Genomic DNA, 16,375 nt, shown 5'->3' with positions numbered 1-16,375 from the left:
CTAAAACACTATATTCCTTTTCTTGGATGTGTTGCCCCCTCAAATTCCTTCTAATTCATCAATCCTTGATCCTTAGAATTCTCTTATTTCCCATAAAACTGAGATTCTGAACCTAACTTCCTAAAATAATTTGCCTATTGGAAAGATGTCCATGGAATACTCAGATAGCAAACAGCCACCAAAGTCACTTTGGAATTTTCAACTGACTTCATATCAAAACAATTCTGAAATGACAGGCTACCAAGCAACCTTGGAAAGTAGCACTGCCAGGGATCCAGAGAATATCAAGGTGACATTTGTAGGTACACAAAAAATAGTACAATGAATTCGCATATTAACCACTTATGAAAGAAATGTCGTGATGCTTTATTTCCAACCTCTGAACAAATTCAAAAAAGTAAGTAAGTCCAATTATTCTAAAAAACAAATCACTACCATATATTATTATTACGTAGAGATAATGATGGGTAATAAAAATATCTCATCATATTTCTATCTTGTTCATCTCAAACTAGGTAGATTATCTCTAAATTCTATCAACTTGTTCCACCATCTATTCATTGGTTCCCACACTTTCTTCTGCCTAGAATTTTTCACACTTTCCCTCATCTATTATATCCAACAAGATGGCTCTCAAACAACTGGGAACAGCTAGGGGTTAGGAAAAAAACAGAAGTAAATGGTAAGCCAAAATGGAAGTTGTTCAGGTCAGATTCCACAAACAGGTAGGAAACTCAATAAAAACGATCTTGAGGAAAGATTTTATAGTAAATAGAAATAAAGGTAAGAAGACAAGTTTAGGCATGAGGAGGCATCAGGGATGACCACAGAGTTGGTTCAGAAACATAATCAAGGATGTCCAGAATAAAACTACAGTAAAGACAAATGGACTTGAAGTTTACACATCAAGAGTGCAGATTTTCCCTATGTAAATTCCCTGTATGGGCCTGGCAAATTCCAATGAGTAAGTTTTGTTGAGATCTGCCACATACTTACGCTGAGGTACTTGAGAAGCATTCTATTTAATTTTTTTTCCTTAGTAGTCTTGACAAATTTCTTTCTTCTGATACATCATAAGATGCTCTCACATTCCAGATGGCTGACAAACAGCAGTAGGATAACCTTTATGCGGGAAATGCTTTTCAGTTGTGTTAAAGAACATGGGCCTGTAGAAAGACTAATTCTGCTACTTAAATTTGGAAAACTATTTTCCATTGGAATATTAAACTTAAAAAGAAATATTTCTCATAATTACTATAGTGGAAATTTTATCATTATTTAGTAGACTCAATATAGTGATTCAGAAATTCAAAAAGCATCTGAAACTTTTGGGGAAAAAGTGATGAAAGACGACATTTTATTGTCTCTTCCTCAAATTAGCTATAACAGAAGTGCTATTTGAGAACCACCCTCTTGTCAGATGATAGTAAAAGTGATTCCACATTCTGTGAAGCTCTCTGAGTCTGACTCACGTTTCCATGACATAGAGGCTGGGGGAGATGCTGGAAAGATGACTATAATTTCAATGATGCTTCTGACCTTGAATTACTCCTTTTTATTCTATTTCTGGCCAGCACTGCATCTTCAAAATTTGAAACTGGGCCAAGTACACTAATTTACAAAATATGTCAAAAGACAAAATCCACCCACACCAAGCATCCATGAGATGGTAACTTTTTTCAATCCAGGGAAATCATTTTGCTGGCTCTTCTCATCCTCTCTCATTTTCATTTCTCTGCCTGCTTTAATGAACAAACTGGGTATCTCTTCTTAGTTCTTATTCCTGAAAGTATATATCAAAACACACTTGTACAAGAAGGAGATTGTCAAAAAACTAAAATGAACTGCATACTTTAAGACACTCTGAACTCCAGATGAAAGCACACTACTAGAAAACTTAAAAGAGAAAGAAAAAGAAAACTAAAATGCATAAGAAAATAATATGTACAAGAAACAAAGATATGGTCACAACCTCAAACCACAAATGATAAGCATTTCTTTATATAATAACATCTGAACATGACAAGGGATCTATGCTTCCATAGATTTTGATAAAGATTCAGATATACCTGAAATACCTGAAATTCTTAGCCTGGCTGCTCTTCCTTACATCTCGTATTTTATCTGGGATAGTCTCTATTCTTTTGTTGTTTTAAAATACCTCATAGTCTTAATAATATAGTTTTATATTTCTTCCTTTCCAAGGATTTTCATAGACTATTCCACTCTGTTATTCCACTCCTGAAATCACAGCATTTAATACCTCTGTTGCTCTGTTTTACCTCTTAAGGTATGCACTTAATACTTCTGTTGCTCCATCCATTTACTTCATAGAGCCTTAGGAACTATAAACATAATATTATTTAACTTTAAGAAATACATAAAAATTCAATTCATTTTTCAGTTATAACCTGATTGAGGGTAGGGGCACTCTTTTATGTGTCTAGTCTTCTTTGTCGTATCTAGCACAATGGTTTTTTGCCAGTGAATGCAGTATATAATGATTTGCCAATTTTATGTTTAAAATATATGAGCTCAGGATTTGTAGGAAAAAAACTGTATTTCCAAATTTATGTTTGTTAGAAGGTAAATGTAACATTGCATTTGCTTAATTTCAGCAGCAAATGAATTTTGAAAAGAAAAACATGTTATTAAGATTGTGATTATATTATATTATTATAATATTTGCAGCAGACATCTTCTGGCATGGCTTCAAATAATCCCTGGCTCTAGATATCCAAGTGCGATGCAATTCTCTTCCCCTTAAGTATGGGCTAGATATGGTGTCTTGTTTCTAAAGAATAGAATATGGTGCCATATTCTATTCTTCTGACAACAGGATGTCACTTTGGTGATTGATTTATATAAGACTATGACTTTCATTTTGCTGGTAGACTTGCTTTCTTGTTGTCTTTGATGGAACAAACTGTCAGGATGTAGAGGCCCACAGAGCAAGAAACTGAGGTCAGCCTCCTAGCCAATTGCTAGGAATGAAATGAGGCCATCAGTCCAACAGCCTGCAAAGAACTGAATCTTTAACTTAAAGCCAGGTCAGTAAGCTTGGAAGTGGGTCCTTCTGCAGGCGATCTGCAGATGAGAACTCGGTCCATGACTACAGTATTGCCAGAGACCCTGAAGCAGAGGATTCAGCTAATCTTTCCCTGCACTCTTCACCCACAAAAACAAAAATGATACACGTATGTTGGCTTAAGTCGTTAAGTTTTGAGATACCTTATTAAATATTATTTCTTTCACATACATTTGCATGGCTGAAATTCTATAAAACCTATAACTGAAACTTTTAAATCCTTGATTTGTTGCAGTCCATATTCTCTGCCTGAGCAGGAGTATGATCAGTCATATATCTTGATTCTATGAGTAAAACCGAGAAGAGTTTTACCTGTTATATCTCATTTCAAAGTTACAACAATGCTGTGAGGTAGACTGATAAGGAGAGACAGATGTCTATATTATTGCCATTTTTAGAAGACATCAACACTAATAAAGGTTTAAGGTGTATAGAAAAGTGTGAACCATATGTCTATAAAGTGAAGGTGAAAGTGAAATTATATTTTAGGGTACTCACATCCTATGAGCAATTGCCTCTTTCACAAATGTTTATGGTTTTTCCTACTTCTTAATGAAAAAATAGAGAATAGACTATAATTATGTGTATGTGTACGTGCACATACATATAGCTAAAACAGCATCATCATCATCATTTTATTTGAGAATATTGTCTTTCCCCTAAGTGTAAGCATTCAGCCTTCCACTTCCTAGGGAATTAAAAGAATCAAACCATTCGCAACATGCTAGACTGGGGAATTTGAGATTCCCACATAGGATTTGTTCTCCTGAGAACAGCATTGTTGCAGATAAAGGCTGAAATATCCGCCCCCTCCCTGGATGACTATATAAAATCAGAGGAATGCCAAGGAAGACTTTGTAGTTTTCCCCAGCATTTGCTTTCACACTTTTTTGTGCCACTGAGCAAATATTTAACAAAGAGAAATATAGCAGCAATTTGTCCCAACTAGTAAGAAACTCAACATGTGATGGCAAGTTATACTAGCTTTCTGGAGACTCAACATGCTCAGTTAATACTTTGTGTCCATTTGCATGTGTTTGTGTGTGCTCTTACATACTTAAATCAACAAAGAGTATGACCTCAATTTAGGTATTTATGAAAAATGCCAGAAAAAAGTATTAAAATTGAAAAAAATACTAAATGAACCGTATATGTATATGTAAGTATATATGTGTGTATATGCATAAAATATATAAACTAATTACATATACATATCTCTAATATGTTTTTTAATAAGTACTTTATTTATTAATCCAGACATCATTCCTGGAGCTAAATATGATCCAGAAATGACAAAGTTCTCTGAAACCCTCAAAGACTCCTTAAGTGCTAAATAATGAGTCAGTACTCGGGTGGAGCTAGCCATATGAGATATGGGCAGACATGACGTGCTTCTTGGGTCTTACATTAAAGGGCTCAAGCCCACAATTAGCATTCCCTTTCAGCATTATCCCTTATTCTTTGTCCTGGAAAAACTGTTTCTAAAATAACGACCTCCCAATCTCCCCCCCGCCCCAATTATATATTTGAGTCAAGTTTTGTGCTTTATTTCTTTGTCTTATTTCTTTAAGGGTAGGACCTATAATATATGTGTTTTCTGCATTGGATCATGCCCTAAATTATCCATTCAGCAATTACTTCATACTTATTTCCAGTACTCAGAGAGCCTTTCAGAGGGATAGGAATCAAACTTGTGAGGGTAGTTTTGCCAGTACTTAAAACAGTAGCCATTATGCTGAGAATTTTCTACTTTACACTCTGCTCAGAAAATTGTTAAAATCATTAAATTCTGGGTTGGACCTCAGTTTCTTACTTACTGCCTGAATTATGATAATCCCTGCAGCTAGCTATACATTCATTTTTATGGAAGAAATAGTTCTTTCAAATGATCAATTTTTGTACATTGTCTCATTATTTATTGCTCTGTGAAAATCTACTTTTTGGAATAATTTCTTTTGGAAATTCTATCTAATAAACAATTATTTCCAATTTATTTTGTGTTCAATGATCAGTGTATTAGTTAGGGGACTCTAGCTACTATACAAACAAATCCTCACATATGCTAATTTAACAAAATAAAAGAGTAAACTTTTACTTAGGTAGAGGACTGATGTAGGCATTCCTTATCTGCAGGCAGCTTTCACCTGGATTGTGACCCAGAGACCCAGTATTCTTGTACCTCTTGTTTCTACCTTCCCCTATTGACTTGTGAGTCCTGTCTGAATGCCCGTCAGTGGCTGGTGTGAGAAACAGGGAAGAAGTTACACCTCCATTCCACTCCTAGCCACAAGGTTACCCCTGGATACAAGGGGTCTGTGAAGTATCTCCAGTTGAGCATCTGCCTCCTGCCACCAGTCATTAGGGAAAGAAAAATATGGAGTGGGAAATATAAATATTTGAGAGTCAGTAGCTCTCTCTGTCTTTAAACCTTGTCCTGCAAAGATGAGTACTTAATTGTACACGTTCTTATAATGGATTATACTTAATTTTTTGGTGGTTGATTGTTTCTGTAGAAAATTAACAGCAGATATAAGGCAGGAACCATGATTTACTCAAGGTACTTCATGTAGTCTTGTACATGGTGAAGGCACTTTCCACTCCTGATAGAGAAGTCCGACCCTTCTAATCCTCTGTACTCACACCATGTACCTAGGATTCAATGGCAAGGGGCAGCTAGCAAGTTATTCTCTCCATTCTATTAAGAGAGTTATAGTCTCCTCAAAAACCTTGAGTTTACCCATGGTAACCTTAGCTATTCTAGCTAATGACTCCATTGTTCCTAGAATTCCAAGACCAACATTGGCATAAACATCTGCTCAAGTTGTCAAAAGTATAAGAATGCCATACAAAATTTTTGTGCATGTAGTAGTTGTAGTTTGGTTTGGTTTTGTCTTCTAATGAAATATGTGCATAAATAAAGCAAATGAAAATTTCTGCATTATAATCATAATGTTACTAACAAACATACTTTGCATTTGTATAGTGTTTGTAGAGTGTCTTTTACTTTTCAAAGCACTTCCACAGTGTTCATATGTTTACTTTTTAGAGCCATCTGGTGGTATAGGAAGATATGGATTATTATCACCAGTATAGTATGCAGACATTTTAGCCTAGTGTGGACAAATTAGTTTCTTATATTAATATAAATTAGTGCTGACACGAATACAAGAATGGATGTTTTTGGGTTCACAAACCACTTGTTTTTCACAAAATGCACAAATTATGAGCTTTTTGATGGTAGGTATATATGTATTTCAATTTTCATTACCTATTTGTACTTTGAAAAAAAGTGTTTTAATGAAAGACCCCATGTATATGAAGACAGTAGTGTTAGTGATTACTGTTTAGCATGTCTATCACCCATTCGACTTTTTTACCTTTCCCCTCATGGGCACCAAGTGAACACATCTCCTCTTATATAACTTTAAGAGGTCAAAGGAGGACATGAATTACAATACCATGAATATATCCAGTGTTATTTATAATATGGAATTTTCTTGTTGCACTGTTGGATGGTCCATAGGTTTTTCCTCTTGATCTGAATGCTAAGATCAGGAATGTGTCCTAAATATTTTAGTACCTGTTAGAACTTTATTATAAAAGTATAATCCAAATTGGGAAGTTTTCTCTCTTCTTAAATTGCAGTGATTTTTTGCTTAAAGAGTGCCATGTGTTTACTCTTCGTTTGTGAAGTAAGACTTATCTCTAATGTTCTAAATTTAAATTGAGTTTCAAGAGAGCCTCAGTTCGTTAATTAGTCTTCTAGGATTCAGCGGTCAAGGTTGTATTCCCTCAAGCCAGTCCCTTCACCATTTTAGAAGCAGCAGTTGTGTTCTCCTCTCAGCCTTCATTTTCCAGACTAAGAGTCCCTAACTCCTTAGACTGTTCCTTTGAGGATATGCTGCACACATAAATCAGGTTTCCAAGGAAGCTAAAAGAGGTAATTATTATTTGCATTTTGGGCATTTAAAAACTCAAAGCTCAGAGGTGAGGATACTTAATTCTAGCTACTTCACCAGATTATAAATTTCTCCTGGGAGCACAGCTCCTTCTGTTTGTTTTATCTACATCTTTACTCCTTAAGATTCCAGTGATACAACCATACAAATAACCCTGACTCTAGGGTTCTTAATAAAAAATACATTAGGACCCATCAATTTACTAATCCCAATTCATGTTTCTAGGTCCTTCTCAGCCAAGGAAAATAGACTTGTACTATCATCTAGGGGATTCTTTTACCAAAAGAAGGAGACTTTTTGGAACACTGAGGTGACACATTTCCTTTTACCTTCTACATTACAAAAATTATTTCCATCTGAATTGTATGGATCCACACCCACCTCTCTTCGGTGAGTAGGTATAATCCAGGTATACTGTGAGTAATCACCTTCCCCAACCTGAATGGTTTCCTATGGTTTAGTTACTACCAAAGGACAAAGCAGAAGTGCTTTTCAAGGTCTTTTTTAGAGTTTATACCAAATTTAAACTTTTTTTTTCTTCTTTGGCCTCAAAGTTACATTTTAATTACAGTGCAATAATTTGAGGAAGACTGGTAATAGGGAAAACTTTTAGACCTTTTGTTCTTTAGTGCAGTCAAGGGAAACCTCATTAGAGAGGATTTTCTTAGTTAGCAGGGCTTCGAGGTTAATGAGCTGTGAGTGATAATATATAGTAGTAATCCCTCCTGGCAGTAACAGGTTGTATTTTATACATTCCTTAATCTCTATAGGAAAGGAGGTGATGGGAGAGGGTGAGAAGGAAACCAATTTAAGGAGCCTGGGGATGTTCCAAAAATCCCACTCCTGGCATGAATCATAATTGAAAACTTCATATGTTTAAACCTGAGAAGCTAAAAGATGAGTGAGTAAAAAACATTCCTCCATAAACTGATTTTAGTGACAAAATGGTATCCTGGTGTGATTCCAAAGATGGACTGAATGAGGTTCCCCAAAACTGGCATCACTGAGAATAATTTCCTTTTGATGTCATAAGGAAGAGCCAACAAAACTTAGAGTCATAAATCTTGGCTCAGTTTGATAGCAATGATGCACAGTGAAAGAAGGGGGTGGTATTAATAAGAGGATGTCCCTGGGGCACCTGGGTGGCTCAGTGGGTTAAGCCGCTGCCTTCGGCTCAGGTCATGATCCCAGGGTCCTGGAATCGAGCCCCGCATCGGGCTCTCTGCTCGGCGGGGAGCCTGCTTCCTCCTCTCTCTCTGCCTGCCTCTCTGTCTGCTTGTGATCTCTCTCTGTCAAATAAATAAATAAAATCTTAAAAAAAATAAAGAAATAAGAGGATGTCCCTGAGGTGAATGCAATTTTGGGGATACAATTTATATGGCTTAATTCCACAGTGGGTTAGCTCTGAAATAGACTGAGATGCTTCATCAAATGGCCTTATTTTCAGAACCAGTATAATGGTCCTTATGAACTTTTCACACTTATTTTATTTGGCACTTTCTTTGTTGTTGGAAACACTCTAGAAATCAACTCAGTTCACACCTTCAGTTTAAATAAACAGAACTATCTTTCCAAGCAAGGTTCAGAGTTCAATTGGCTTAGCCACAATGTCATCATATTTGAGTGAGATTAGATACCTTTATGTAAAGAAAGAAAAGAAAAGGAAAGAAAGAAGGAAGTTTCTTTTTCTCTTCCTTTGCTAGGTTTGCTTTCATAAGTTTGCATTTTAAACTACCATCAATTATTTATACATTTAATGAAATAAAGTTCAAAATCCTTGTCCTGACATTCAAGGTGATCCATGATTTGATATTGTCTAATTGTTCTATTTTATTTCCCATTTCTTTCCTTTGTTAGAAACAAGCCAGAATACTGATTTTTCTCCAAAATATGCAAAACCCCTTTCCACCTTCAGTCATTGGGTTACTGTTTCCTGGAATAATCTCCTTCACTTCTAGTTATTTGCCTCCTATTCTTTAGGATCTAGTTTAAAAACAATCAATGAATAAAACAAATATACTTACATTCTCCATGAAATCTTCCTTATAAATCTATTTTGGAAAAAAAGAAAAAAATTCTCTCTTCATTATCTCATGAAGTACTATTCTTGTGGATATGTGTGAAAATATTTTGAAAAAAAATTTGAAAGTGCTTTAAAAGTCAAAGTCACTTCTCAACTTACTGGTATTCTAGCTCCTTTTTCATATAATAAATAGTATTTTAACATGGAAAACTTTAAAAAATCATCTCAGAACAAAAAAAATTGTGATTCCAATAGATTTTATATCACGAAAAACAAACATATTTCCTTCCTTCCTTATTTAATTTAATTTTAAAGATTTTATCTATTTGTTTGTTTGTTTGACTTTACCATGAATATATGAAGTTTTAATTACTCTCCAGTCTCTTGCACCATTCTTGGATGAGTTTCTTAGAGTAGAAAGTTTACCAAGCTGAGAAATTACTGAGAACATTATCAGTGTTTCTTTCCCTTGGCACTTTTGGAGGAACCCTGCCAAATGCTTCTTCAAATATTTGAAACTCCTTGTTAAGAATCCCTATTGATAGAAAATTCCCTTTTTTGTGTATTTCTAAGAATATGATAAGACAAAAAACATTTATTTTCCCAGCTCGTGGTTGGGCACCAGAGACACCAAGGACACTCTAGATTTAAATGCATGCCTAGTTTGCTTTACTCAGGGAGATTAGTGAGTATCGGGGTCCTCTATGCAGTATGCAGGGCCCTCTACCCTGCACTCTAGCAACTCTTACTCAAATTTCTGGAATGGAGGGCTAAGACTGAGTGTGCTATGCTTCTTTACCTTTGTAGGAGCTAAATTTCAAAATCAATTGTTGGTCTTCTACCATCGTAATTGAGATAGCTCTTCTCTTTCAAACCATAGAAACCCTTCTTTATAACACTCAACAATTTATATTAACTCTGAGTTCTTATCTATGTTTTTCCATGTTGATTCAAGACTTTTGGTGATTTCTAAGACACTTAAGACACACCTGTAAGTGACTTCTTCAGCAGGAGTTAGGTCGATTACTTAGTCATTTAATTTTACAACCTTTCTTTTGTGTTCTCAATATTTCCTGGATCAAGATTTAATTGGGAGAAAAAGAATTGTTTGTTCTTTTGAAAGGAAAATTATAGATCAATAGGAAGTATATATAAGCCATTTTTCTACAGTTTTTAATGAAAATCTGGGTGATTAGGGCAAAACTTCTGCCTTTTTCCTCACAGTCATAATTTTGATTAGGGCAAAACTTCTGCCTTTTTCCTCACAGTCATAATTTTGGTGCTCAAGAACAAAACTTCAGGTTTAGTATGCTTAAATTAAATAACATATTCTAAACAAATCTTACCTCCTTGATTTAGAAGTTTAAGTCCTTAAGAGAGGGACATTTTGGCAATGGGTTAGAATTTTGTTACCACTGCAGGATGTCTTTAAAGAACTGTTATTTCTTCAACTACTCTTGGATAAAGTAGTTACCTAGCATTTCATAAGAAAAATTTTAAAAATAAGTTCCAGAACATTTCCTAGCAGTTAATGTTAATAAGATCTTGTTCCTTCAGGAGATCAACAGTAGAATATTTTACAGGGAACTCTTTATTGCTGAGCACACTCAGAATAACTGCTGGAGGCCACACTTCACCAGAGTTCATGAGGCTGGTAAGTACAAAATAGGAGATAGAGAGATGCATGAAGCTTCCATATGATCCTAAAAACTGTGTAGGTTCTACCTATAATTCCTTTCTTTAGATTCTTATCTTTTGCCATGCCTCTCAACATAAATAAAATCCCATAGATACTCCATACACAATATATTTCTTATTTTATTTGTTGATTAAGTTTGATCTTGATGTTCACCTTAACAAATATCGTTGGAAAAGGGAAGGATCCCAAAGGTAACCCCACTGTGCTATTGGTACTGGACTAAATGCTTCAGGTTCATCTTAAGCTTTTTCTCCTCCAATGGCAATAAAACTGTTATCAGAGTGGTTTCCCTGGACATAGAGGAAATGAACCTATAATACTTCCTGAAATTAATTCATCCCCAAATTTTGTTGTATTTACTTTACCTAAATTACCAGCATTAAAAATTAATCTGTTCTCAAATTCCATTTGGAATCCTGTCATCAAGTTTTCTGGATTAATTCAAATTTTATTTTATGTATTTGTTTTTGAAAATACTGCAAACACTGTATATAATGAACTATTAATGTAGAAATTACTTGAGTCCTGTTTGATTCAATCCTCTTATTTACTAAGTGTCTATCTACTCTGTTCTAAATCACTTGCCAGGTATGGGGAAGTAAAAGAAGTGTTAAGTGTAATGTTTATTCCTAAAGAAACAGATATAGCCTTGAGTCCAGGTTTTAGAGAGGATTCCTCTTTCCCATACTCTACTCATACTAACCCATAATCAATTCATTTCATCCTGCTCTCCAGAATATATTTCCATTTCTGTTACTTCTGTACAGCTCTATCACTGTCATGCTCATCCAAACCACTAACATTCTTTGCCAGTTCAAAAGAAAGAGCTTCCAGAAAGTCCTACTTTCTCAGGTATAGACCTGTCTTCTTTGTCCTATAATGTATTTGTCCCCAAATAACCAGTCATCTTTAGAAATTTCAAATTAGACCATGCCCCCCCACCTTAATTTTTTCAATCATTTAAATTAAAATCCAGACTCCATTCTCAGGTTCCATGCTTGTTCTTCTGACCTCATATCCTATAACACTGCTACTAAGTAGGAAGAGTGTCCCTTGGAAGCAAGTCAGAATTTCTGGAATGAGGAGTAGGAATTAGTGCATTCACAAGTCTTCCATGTGATCCTGATGCATGCTAGAATTTGGGATCATTGTCCCACAGTTCTTTTTTTCCTTGCTGGACATGTGCCAACCCTATAGGATTTTTTTCTGCTCTTTGAACCAGTACATTAAATTTTGTTGTCAGGACCTTCAACACCCTATCTGCTTGGAATGTATCTACTCCTGACCTTTGTTTTTCTCATTGTCAATTAATTTCCTACTAAATACTATGCCTTCAGAATCTAACATACTTGCAATATCTAATGCTGTCCTCCTCGTCCCTTTCTTCTACATAGGTTCTTGTTTTCTTTTCTTTTTTTTAAGTTTTTATTTAAAGTCCAGTCAGTTAACATTTAATATTAGTTTCAGGTGTACAATACAGTGTTCAGCACTTCCATACAACACCTGGTGCTCATCAGGACAAATGAACTCCTTTATCCCCATCATCTATTTAACCCATTTCTTCCCTTCTGGTAATCATCAGTTCGTTTCTCTATAGTTAAGAGTCTGATTCTTGGTTTGCCTCTTTCTTTTTTTCCCCCCAAATATGGAAAGCTTCATGAATTTGCATGTCATCCTTGCACAGAGGCCATGTTAATCTCTGTATCATCCCAATTTTAGTGTACGTGTTGCTGAATTGTGCATGGTTCTTATTTTCTTAATAGTGCTCACTACTACTTCATCTTGTTTCTTTATGTATCAGTCATGATATACTGGAACTGAGGTCCTAAGACAAAAAACAAGTTATCCTAAAATGGGATGCAAGACTATATATAGCACTTGTAATAGGAGGTTAGAGAAAATTAGTTTGTACCCTGGAGATTTTCTCAGCTCTAGTGTACAAAATAAGTTTGAGAGGCCTAAAAAAGGGCTGTGTGATAGAAAGTTTGAGTGTAGAGGAGGCAGATGTGTTTTGGGTCTCACTCCTTCTATTAGGTAAGGACAGCCATGTTTTTCTTATCCTCTGGCAGAGGACCCCACAGAATTTTCTTTGAGAGTTACTATGTGTCTCCTGCAGTGTGTTGGACATTAGATTTATGTCTGAGAGAATCTCAAGTGTAAGAGATAGGCTGGTTATCTATTCTGATAGTGGAATGAAAGAAAGAAAAGGTGGTTGGCTGCCTTGGGCAATCTGTGCTCCTAGACTTTGAAGAGGAAAAGGATGCATGATAAGCAGTTCCTTTAGGCCACATGGTGTTCCCTTAAATCCCACCCAAAAGTTCTGTGAGAAAAGGCAAAAGAACTTAGCAGAAAGAACCAAAAGGCCCTTGTGAATGGCCACAGGCTAAGGAAGATGCTTTGAACAACCAGATGTAAGAGAATTTACCAATAACATAAAGGGAAAAACAGGTCTCCCAAGAGTCCACTTGAGCAAGAGTCAATTTTACCAACGTGCCCAGCCAAGATAGAATGAACTATGTCACTTTATTGGTCAGACAAGGACTCCACTCACCATTCTGCTTCTCCCTTCCTAGCTCTGATCTTGAAAGGATCAGTATAAGTCAAAGTTTACAAACTGAAAGAAGAATAAGCTATTCCCAAGCCAGGATCATGGAGACACCAGCTGCAATGCAAATGCTACTCTTCCTCCATTGTGAAGGACTTGGCCAACAGCCTGCTGGGTTAGTGAAGAGGAGTAACCATAATACTGAATAAAATGTAGGCTTTGATCTTACTGTATTTGGACTTACATGATCATAAGGTTTGAATACATAGAAATAGAGTAATGTCATATATTGAATGAAAGTGGCAAGAGTGGCATCCTTGTCTTGTTCCTGAACTTAGAGGAAAGGCTTATAACTTTTCACCACTGAGTCTGGTGTTAGGCTGTGGTCTTGTCATAAATGGTTTTTATTACATTGAAGTACAATCCTCCTATAAGTTCTTGAGAGTTTTTATCATGAAAAGATGTTGATTTTTTCCAATGCTTTTCCTCCATCTATTGAAATGATCATTTAATTTTTATTCTTCATTCTACTAATGTGGTATATCACATCTATTGATTTGTGTATATTGAACCAGCCTTACATCTCAGGGATAAATCTCAACTGATCATAGTATATGAACCTTTTAATGTACTCTCAAATTTAGTTTGCTCACATCTATGTTCATTAGGAATATTGGCCTATAATTTTATCTTCTTGTAGTGTCCTTGTCTGACTTCTGAATATATATTGGAAGGAAACAAAAATTAGTGTCCAGGAGAGATATTTGTACTCCATGTCTGTTGCTGCATTATTCACAATGTCCAAGATACAGAAATATTCTAAATGGCCTCCCATGGTTAAATGGATTAAAAAAAAGTTGACACACACACACACACACACACACACACACACACAGGAATGTTATTCAGCCATAAAAAAGAAGAAAATCCTGCCCTTTGCAGCAACATGGATGAAACTGGAGGGCATTATGATAAGTAGGACAGAGAAAGGCAAATAAAACATGATATTAATTATATATAGAATTTTTAAGAATATATAATAATAAAGCCAATTTCATAGAACTAGAGAACAGAATGGTGCTTCCCACCAGCTTGGGGGGGTAGGGGGGAAATGGGGAGATATAGGTCAAAGTATATACAGTTTCAGTTATAGGATGAATAAGTTCTGAGGCTCTTACGTACAGCACAATGGCTATAATACAGTATTGTATATGTCAAGCTTGCTGTGAGTAGACCTTAAGTATCCTCAGCACACACACAAAAAAGTTAATTATGTAAAGTGATGAATATGTTAATTATCTTTATCTTGGTAATCATTCTACAATGTATATGCACATCAAATAATTATGTTGTATACTGTAAATACATACATTTGTCAATTATTCCTCAATAAAGTTAGAAAAAAAACAAAAAAATTATCTATAAAGGGGAATTTTATTATGTAGAAACCACCCCCAAATCATGAAAATTTACCTACATAATTTACCTAAATTTACCTAAATAAATTTATTTCATTCAAGAGTAAGAGACAATATTTAAAGGGACACAGAGAAATACAAATAGTTAATATGCTTTCCAATTATATCCTATGAGAGTAGGACTTGTTAAACATATAGGTTGTACTTACTTTCTGCTCAGCCATATCACCAAGGAGAAGGGATCTATCTCATCTATTATTGTTCACTAAAGTATTCTTAGCACAACATCATGTCAGGTATTAAGGATAACTTAATAAATATTAGTGAATGAATGAATAAATGAAAGAACAAATTCAAAAAAGAGAATACAACTGGTAGACTGGGGTTAAATTATGACTCTGTCATTATGTTACTGTGATAATTACTAAGCCCCTGTTAATTTCTTAAGAGAAATTAAATAAAAGCACCTACCTCTGAGGTGATCATGGAATGAAATAAAACAAAATAGTGTGTATAAAATTTTTAATACAATATCTGACCCATAATTATTATGATGATTATAATACTTCATTTTAGGAAATAAGACATCTACATGTGTAATATTATGTTAAAACAGACAAAAAAAAAAACCCAGTAAATCTCTTAGTGATTAAAAAGTGATGCCAGATTCAAGTTCTGAACATTTCAAAGTAGATAGAATTTGTTGAGTTTGAGCAAAGAACAGAGGTGTTAGGAAGGAGACAAGAGAAACACTCTAGGTGTCCAGGAATGCTGTGTCTATTACCATCAGAGTTCATACTTTTATCATCTCACACCTAATTAACTCATCAGCCTCCTAAGTGATCCTGATGTCAACCCCTACAATTTTTTTTCTTCAAAATATTGCTTCAATAATGGCACTCTCATAACAACAACAACAAAAATTAACCACAAAAAAGGCAAAAATAAAAAATAAAATACCCCAACAAAATTCCATCAAAAATGCCCACAGAAACTCTGAACAGAATGAAGTCAAAAGCCCTTATACTGGTGTTCTAGACCCATTGTAACAGGCAGACTGTCCAACTTCAAGTCTTACTATTCCTTACTGAGAATAATAATATTCTTCTTTGAGTCATATTCAACTCTTTACTGCCCTTTGAATATATGACAAATACTGATCACTTAAAGTGTCTGTTCATTTTGTATTATCTTCAGGGAAAGTGCTTCTCCACTCTTACTCTGTTCAAATTGCCTCCTTCTTCAGAGTTCAGCTCAAGTCATCCCTCCAGGGTTCACTCTCTCCTTCCCTCTGAAAAGCCATTCCTCTAATTGGTTATAAAACTCTTTTGTCCATTTATCACATGCATTGGGACACCCTGTTCAATGTGCTCTCATGTAATCATTTCATTCCTGTAGTTCAGTTATGTAGAGCTTATTAGTTTTTTACATATTTATTTTATAGTTATTACCAAGAAGAATACAAATGCTCTGATGATAGATACAATATCTTTTACTTCTGTGCATCCTGACCAGTAACTAATACAATATTGTACACATGATCTGTTTTATAGAATTCTTCTGTGATGTGGGTGTTGTGCACCTAAGCCTGGTGGCTTAGAGTAGTGCCAGTGTTAAAGCTGTCACTATGTCTTATCAAGGAG

General features: G+C 35.1%; 1 non-coding gene across 1 annotated transcript; it reads right to left on the bottom strand.

The window, feature by feature from the left end:
* Positions 1 to 12,408: 12,408 nt before the first annotated feature.
* LOC122903840 lies at positions 12,409 to 12,512 on the bottom strand. The gene has a single exon (XR_006384053.1). It is a non-coding gene; the product is annotated as a U6 spliceosomal RNA (small nuclear RNA).
* Positions 12,513 to 16,375: the final 3,863 nt, after the last annotated feature.

Source organism: Neovison vison, chromosome 3 (genome assembly GCF_020171115.1).
Source record: "Neovison vison isolate M4711 chromosome 3, ASM_NN_V1, whole genome shotgun sequence".
Taxonomy (NCBI): domain Eukaryota; kingdom Metazoa; phylum Chordata; class Mammalia; order Carnivora; family Mustelidae; genus Neogale; species Neogale vison.
This window is presented reverse-complemented; position numbering and strand designations above follow the sequence as displayed.